The following is a 7,500-nucleotide window of genomic DNA, read 5'->3' as shown; positions in this document are numbered from 1 at the left end:
GAGCGGGGTTTTCGGAGGCGTGGTGGTGTGGCGTGGAGGGAGCGGGGTTTTTCGAGGTGGGGTGCGGGGGGGGCGTCGTGGGGGGGTGCGGTGGGGTGGGGGGGTGCGCCGTGTCGTGGGGGGATGACGCGGGGTGGGGTGGGTCGAGCGGGGTTTTTGGAGGAGAGGTGGGGTGCTGTGGATGGAGCGCGGTTTTTCGAGGTGGGGTGGGGGGGGGCGTCGTGGGGGGGTGCGGTGGGGTGGGGGGGTGCGCCGTGACGCGGGGTGGGGTGGGTCGAGCGTGGTTTTTGGAGGCGTGGCGGGGTGCTGTGGAGGGAGCGGGGTTTTTCGAGGTGGGGTGCGGGGGGGGCGTCGTGGGGGGGTGCGGTGGGGTGGGCGGGTGCGCCGTGTCATGGGGGAGTGACGCGGGGTTGGGGTGGTCGAGCGGGGTTTTTGGAGGAGAGGTGGGGTGCTGTGGAGGGAGCGGGGTTTTTCGAGGTGGGGTGCGGGGGGGCGTTGTGGGGGGGTGCGCCGTGTCGTGGGGGGTGACGCGGGGTGGGGGTGGTCGAGCGGGGTTTTTGGAGGAGAGGTGGGGTGCTGTGGGGGGAGCGCGGTTTTTCGAGGTGGGGTGCAGGGGGGCGTCGTGGGGGTGTGCGGTGGGGTGGGGGGTGCGCCGTGTCGTGGTGGGTGACGCGGGGTGGGGTGGGTCGAGCGGGGTTTTCGGAGGAGAGGTGGGGTGCTGTGGATGGAGCGCGGTTTTTCAAGATGGGGTGGGGGGGGCGTCGTGGGGGGGTGCGCCGTGACGCGGGGTGGGCTGGGTCGAGCGCGGTTTTTGGAGGCGTGGCCGGTTGGTGTGGAGGGAGCGGGGTTTTTCGAGGTGGGGTGCGGGGGGGCGTTGTGGGGGGGTGCGGTGGGGTGGGGGGGTGCGCCATGTCATGGGGGAGTGACGCGGGGTTGGGGTGGTCAAGCGGGGTATTTGGAGGAGAGGTGGGGTGCTGTGGAGGGAGCGGGGTTTTTCGAGGTGGGTTGCGGGGGGGCGTCGTGGGGGGGTGCGCTGTGTCGTGGGGGGTGACGCGGGGTGGGGGTGGTCGAGCGGGGTTTTTGGAGGAGAGGTGGGATGCTGTGGGGGGAGCGCGGTTTTTCGAGGTGGGGTACGGGGGGGCGTCGTGGGGGGGTGCGGTGGGGTGGGGGGGTGCGCCGTGTCGTGGGGGGGAGACGCGGGGTGGGATGGGTCAAGCGGGGTTTTCGGAGGCGTGGTGGTGTGGCGTGGAGGGAGCGGGGTTTTTCGAGGTGGGGTGGGGGGGTGCGTCGTGTCGTGGGGGGGTGACGCGGAGTGGGGTGGGTCGAGCGGGGTTTTTCGAGGTGGGGTGCGGGGGGGGGATATGCGCCGCGTCGTGGGGGGGTGCGGTGGGGTGGGGGGGTTTTTGCCGTGTCGTGGGGGGGCTGACGCGAGGTGGGGTGGGTCGAGTGGGGTTTTCGGAGGCCTGTTGGGGTGGTGTGGAGGGAGCGGGGTTTTCCGATGTGGGGTGCGGGGGGGCGTCGTGGGGGGGTGCGGTGGGGTGGGGGGGTGCGCCGTGTCCTAGGGGAGTGACGCGGGGTTGGGTGGGTCGAGTGGAGTTTTTTGAGGTGGCGTGCAGGGGGGGGATATGCGCCGCGTCGTGGGGGGGTGCGGTGGGGTCTGGGGGGTGTGCCGTGTCGTGGGGGGCTGACGCGAGGTGGGGTGGGTCGAGCGGGGTTTTCGGAGGCGTGGCGGGGTGCTGTGGAGGGAGCGGGGTTTTTCGAGGTGGGGTGCGGGGCGGCATCGTTGGGGGGTGCGGTGGGGTGGGGGGTGCGCCATGTCGTGGGGGGGTGACGCGGGGTGGGGTGGGTCGAGCGGGGTTTTCGGAGGCATTTGTGGTGTGGCGTGGAGGGAGCAGGGTTTTTCGAGGTGGGGTGCGGGGGGGCGTCGTGGGGGGGTGCGGTGGGGTGGGGGGGTGTGCCGTGTCATGGGGGAGTGGGGTGGGGTGGGTCGTGCGGGGTTTTTCGACGTGGGGTGGGGTCGTGCGGGGTGGGGTGGGTCGTGCGGGGTGGGGTGGGTCGTGCGGGGTTTTTCGACGTGGGGTGAGGGGGGGTGGGGGATATGCGCCGCGTCGTGGGGGGGTGCGGTGGGGTGTGGGGGGTGTCCCGTGTCGTGGGGGGGCTCACGCGAGGTGGGGTGGGTCGAGCGGGGTTTTCGGAGGCGTGGTGGGGTGGTGTGGAGGGAGCGGGGTTTCTCGAGGTGGGGTGCGAGGGGCATCGTGGGGGGGTGCGGTGGGGTGGAGGGTGCGCCGTGTCGTGGGGGGGTGAGGCGGGGCACGGTGGGTCGAGCCTGGTTTTTGGAGGAGTGGTGGGGTGCTGTGGATGGAGCGAGGTTTTTCGAGGTGGGGTGGGGGGGGGAGGCGCCGCGTCGTAGGGGGTGCGGTGGGGTGGGGTGGCGGGGTGTGCTGTGTCGTGGGGGGTGACGCGGGGTGTCGCGATGCCCCCTCCCCCCCACGATGCCCCGACATGACGCGACGCGCCCCCTCCCCAACATAACATGACAACCCCCCTCCCCCCCCCCCATCCCCCATGACACGACACGACGCGATGCGCCCCCCCCATGACGTCCCCCCCTCAAAAATTTGCCTCCCCCCTCAACACACACCACCCCCCCCTCCCCCCCCTCAAAAATTCGGCCCCCCCATGACATCCCCCCCCACCCCCCATGACACGACGCGACGCGACGCGCCCCCCCATGACACGACACGACGCGACGCGCCCCCCCCTTCCCCCCTCAACACACACCACACCATGTCGCGACGTGCCGCGCCCCCCCCCCCCCCCCCATGACATCCCCATCCCACCCCCCCCATAACATTCCCCCCCTCCCCGCCCCCCCATGACACGACACGATGCGACGTGCCACCCTCCCCTTAACACACACACCCACCCAACGCAATGCCCCCCCCCCCCCAACACACACCACACCATGTCGCGACGCACCCCTGCCCCCCACCCCGCGCCCCATGGCCTGACACGACGCGACGTGCTCCCCTCCCCTTAACACACCCACCCACCCTCCATGACGCCCCCTCAATAATTCGGCCCCCCCCCCCTTCCTCAACACACACCACACCACACCACCCCTCCCCCCTCCAAAATTCACCCCCCCCATCTCAACACACACCACACCACGCCTCCCCGCGCCCCCCCCCCCCTCAGAAATTCGCCCCCCCCTTCAAAATGCGGCTTTGTACACGGTGTGGTGTGGTGTATATTGGGGGGGGCGCCGCACGTCGCGACATGATGTGGTGTGTGTTGAGGGGGGAAGGGGGAGGGGGGGGCACGTCGCGTCGTGTCGTGTCATGGGGGGTGGGGGGGATGTCATGGGGGGGCGCGTCGCGTCGTGTCGTGTCATGGATGGGGAGGTGGGGTGGGGATGTCATGGGGGGGGGCGGCACGTCGTGACATGGTGTGGTGTGTGTGGAGGGTGAAGGGGGAGAGGGGGGCACGTCGCGTCGTGTCGTGTCATTGGAGGGTGGGGGGATGTCATGGGGGGCGCGTCACGTCGTGTTGCATTATGGGTGGGGGGCGATGTCATGGTGAGGGGGGTCGAATTTTGGAGGGGGGGGGAGAAGGGGGGAGGGTGGGGTGGTGTGTGTTGGGGGGGGGGGAGGGGTGGTGTGGTGTGGTGTGTGTTGAGGGGGGGGGGGGGAGGGGTGGTGTGGTGTGGTGTGTGTTGAGGGGGGGGAGGGGGGCGAATTTTTTGGGGGGGAGGGGTGGGGTGGTGTGCTGTGTGTTGAGGGGGGGGCGAAATTTGGAGCGAGGGAAGGGGAGGGGTGGTGTGGTGTGTGTTGAGGGGGGGGGGGGGGGGGAGGGGTGGTGTGGTGTGTGTTGAGGGGGGGGTGGGGTGGTGTGTGTTGAGGGGGGGGGGGGGGAGGAAGGGTGGGGAGGTGTGTATTGAGGGGAGGGGGCGCGAATTTTTGGCGGGGGGGAGGGGTGGTGTGTGTTGGGGACGGGGGGGGGGGGCAAATTTTGGAGGGGGGGGAGGGGTGGTGTGGTGTGGTGTGTGTTGAGGGGGGTGGCCGAATTTTTTGGGGGGGGGGGTGGGGTGGTGTGTGCTAAGGGGGGGGGGGCGAAATTTGGAGGGGGGGAAGGGGAGGGGTGGTGTGGTGTGGTGTGTGTTGAGGGGGGGGGGATTTTTGAGGGGGGGGGAGGGGTGGTGTGGTGTGTGTTGAGGGGGGGGGGGAATTTCTGAGGGGGGGGAGGGGTGGGGTGGTGTGTGTGTTGAGGGGAAGGCAAAATTTGGAGGGGGGGAAGGGGAGGGGTGGTGTGGTGTGTGTTGAGGGGGGGGGGGGAGGATTTTTGAGGCGGGGGGGGGGGTGGGGTGGTGTGTGTTGAGGGGGGGGGCGAATTTTGGAGGGGGGGGGGAGGGGTGGTGTGTGTTGAGGGGGGGGGCCAATTTTTGGGGGGGGAGGGGGTGGTGTGGTGTGGTGTGGTGTGTGTTGAGGGGGGGGGGGGATTTTTGAGGGGGGGGGGAGGGGTGGTGTTTTGTGTGTTGAGGGGGGGGGGGGAGGGGTGGTGTGGTGTGTGTTGAGGGGGGGGGGGATGGGGTGGTGTGTGTTGAGGGGGGGGGGGGGGGAATTTTGGAGGGGGGGGAGGGGTGGTGTGGTGTGGTGTGTGTTGAGGGGGGGGGGCCAATTTTTTGGGGGGGGGGGGGGGGGCAAAATTTGGAGGGGGGGGGGTGGGGTGGTGTGTGTTGAGGGGGGGGGGAGGCGTGGGGTGGTGTGTGTTGAGGGGGGGGCGAAATTTGGAGGGGGGGAAGGGGAGGGGTGGTGTGGTTTGGTGTGGTGTGTGTTGAGGGGGGGGGGGAGGGGTGGTGTGGTGTGGTGTGTGTTGAGGGGGGGGGGTGATGTGGTGTGTGTTGGGGGGGGGGGGGGAAGGGTGGGGAGGTGTGTATTGAGGGGGGGGGGGAGGGGTGGTGTGTGTTGGGGGCGGGGGGGGGGGGGAGGGGTGGTGTGGTGTGGTGTGGTGTGTGTTGAGGGTGGTGGCCGAATTTTTTGGGGGGGGGGGGTGGGGTGGTGTGTGCTGAGGGGGGGGCGAAATTTGGAGGGGGGGAAGGGGAGGGCTGGTGTGGTGTGATATGTGTTGAGGGGGGGGGGATTTTTGAGGGGGGGGGAGGGGTGGTGTGGTGTATGTTGAGGGGGGGGGGGGGAGGGGTGGTGTGGGGTGGTGTGTGTTGAGGGGGGGGGGGAGGGGTGGTGTGGTGTGTGTTGAGGGGGGGGGGACGAATTTTTGGGGGGGGAAGGGGCGATATTTGGACGGGGGGGGCGAATTTTTGGGGGGGGGGGGAGGGGTGGGGTGGTGTGTGTTGAGGGGAAGGCGAAATTTGGAGGGGGGGAAGGGGAGGGGTGCTGTGGTGTGGTGTGGTGTGTGTTGGGGGGGGGTGGGGTTGTGTGTGTTGAGGGGGGGGGGGGGAAATTTTTGGGGTGGGGGGGGGGAGGGGTGGTGTGGGGTGGTGTGTGTTGAGGGGGGGGGGGGCAAATTTTGGAGGGGGGGGGAGGGGTGGTGTGTGTTGAGGGGGGGGGGGGGGATTTTTGAGGGGGGGGAGGGGTGGTGTGGTGTGTGTTGAGGGGGAGGCAATTTTTGGGGGGGGAGGGGTGGTGTGGTGTGGTGTGGTGTGTGTTGAGGGGGGGGGTATTTTGGAGGGGGGGGGATTTTTGAGGAGGGGGAGGGGTGGTGTGGTGTGTGTTGAGGGGGGGGGGGGAGAATTTTTGGGGGGGGGGGGGAGGGGTGGTGTGGGGTGGTGTGTGTTGAGGGGGGGGGGGGGGGGATTTTGGAGGGGGGGGAGGGGTGGTGTGGTGTGGTGTGGTGTGTGTTGAGGGGGGGGCGAAATTTGGAGGGGGGGAAGGGGAGGGGTGGTGTGGTGTGGTGTGGTGTGTGTTGAGGGGGGGGGGGGTGGGGTGGTGTGTGTTGAGGGGGGGCGGGGGGGAAGGGTGGGGAGGTGTGTATTGAGGGGGGGGCGAATTTTTGGGGGGGGGGAGGGGTGGTGTGTGTTGGGGGCGCGGGGGGGGGGGGGGGGAGGGGGGAGGGGTGTTGTGGTGTGGTGTGTGTTGAGGGGGGTGGCCGAATTTTTTGGGGGGGGGGGTGGGGTGGTGTGTGTTGGGGGGGGGGCGAATTTTTTGGGGGGGGGGGGGGGAGGGGTGGGGTGGTGTGTGTTGAGGGGGGGCGAAATTTGGAGGGGGGGAAGGGGAGGGGTGGTGTGGTGTGTGTTGAGGGGGGGGGGATTTTTGAGGGAGGGGGGAGGGGTGGTGTGGTGTGTGTTGAGGGGGGGGGGAATTTTTGAGGGGGGGAAGGGGAGGGGTGGGGTGGTGTGTGTTGGGGGGGGGGGGGTTGGAAATTTTTTGGGGGGGGGGTGCGAATTTTGGAGGGGGGGGGAGGGGTGGTGTGGTGTGGTGAGGGGGGGGGGATTTTTGGGGGGGGAAAGGGAGAAATTTGGAGGGGGGGGCGAATTTTGGGGGGGGGGAGGGGTGGGGTGGTGTGTGTTGAGGGGGGGGCGAAATTTGGAGGGGGGGAAGGGGAGGGGTGGTGTGGTATGGTGTCGTGTGGTGTGTGTTGAGGGGGGGGGGGGATTTTTGAGGGGGGGGGGAGGGGTGGTGTGGTGTGTGTTGAGGGGGGGGGGGGGAATTTTTGAGGGGGGGGAGGGGTGGTGTGGTGTGGTGTGTGTTGGGGGGGGGGGGGGATTTTTGGGGGGGGGGGGTGGGGTTCTGTGTGTTGAGGGAGGGGGGGGAAATTTTTGGGGGGGGGGAGGGTGGGTGTGGGGTGGTGTGTGTTGAGGGGGCGGGGGGGGGGGGGGGGGAGGGGTGGTGTGTGTTGAGGGGGGGGGGCAATTTTTGGGGGGGGAGGGGTGGTGTGGTGTGGTGTGGTGTGTGTTGAGGGGGGGGGGGATTTTTGAGGGGGGGGGGAGAGCTGGTGTTTTGTGTGTTGAGGGGGGGGGGATTTTTGAGGGGGGGGGAGGGGTGGTGTGGTGTGTGTTGAGGGGGGGGGGATGGGGTGGTGTGTGTTAAGGGGGGGGGGGGGGGGGAATTCTTTGGGGGGGGGAGGGGTTGTGTGGGGTGGTGTGTGTTAAGGGGGGGGGGGGGAATTTTGGAGGGGGGGAGGGGTGGTGTGGTGTGGTGTGTGTTGAGGGGGGGGCAAAATTTGGAGGGGGGGAAGGGGAGGGGTGGTGTGGTGTGGTGTGTGTTGAGGGGTGGGGGGGTGGGGTGGTGTGTGTTGAGGGGGGGTGGGGGGGAAGGGTGGGGAGGTGTGTATTGAGGGGGGGGGGCGAATTTTTGGGGGGGGGGGAGGGGTGGTGTGTGTTGGGGGCAGGGGGGGGGGGCAAATTTTGGAAGGGGGGGGAGGGGTGGTGTGGTGTGGTGTGTGTTGAGGAGGGGTGGTGTGGTGTGTCTCAACACACACCACACCACCCCTCCCCCCCCCCACCCCCCCCTCAAAAATTTGGGCCCTCTCAACACACACCACCCC

Source organism: Lygodium microphyllum, unplaced genomic scaffold (assembly GCF_053477565.2).
Source record: "Lygodium microphyllum isolate KBCC unplaced genomic scaffold, Lygodium_microphyllum_v1.1.10 scaffold_68, whole genome shotgun sequence".
NCBI lineage: Eukaryota > Viridiplantae > Streptophyta > Polypodiopsida > Schizaeales > Lygodiaceae > Lygodium > Lygodium microphyllum.
The sequence above is the reverse complement of the archived record's forward strand: the minus strand, read 5'-3'. Positions refer to the sequence as shown.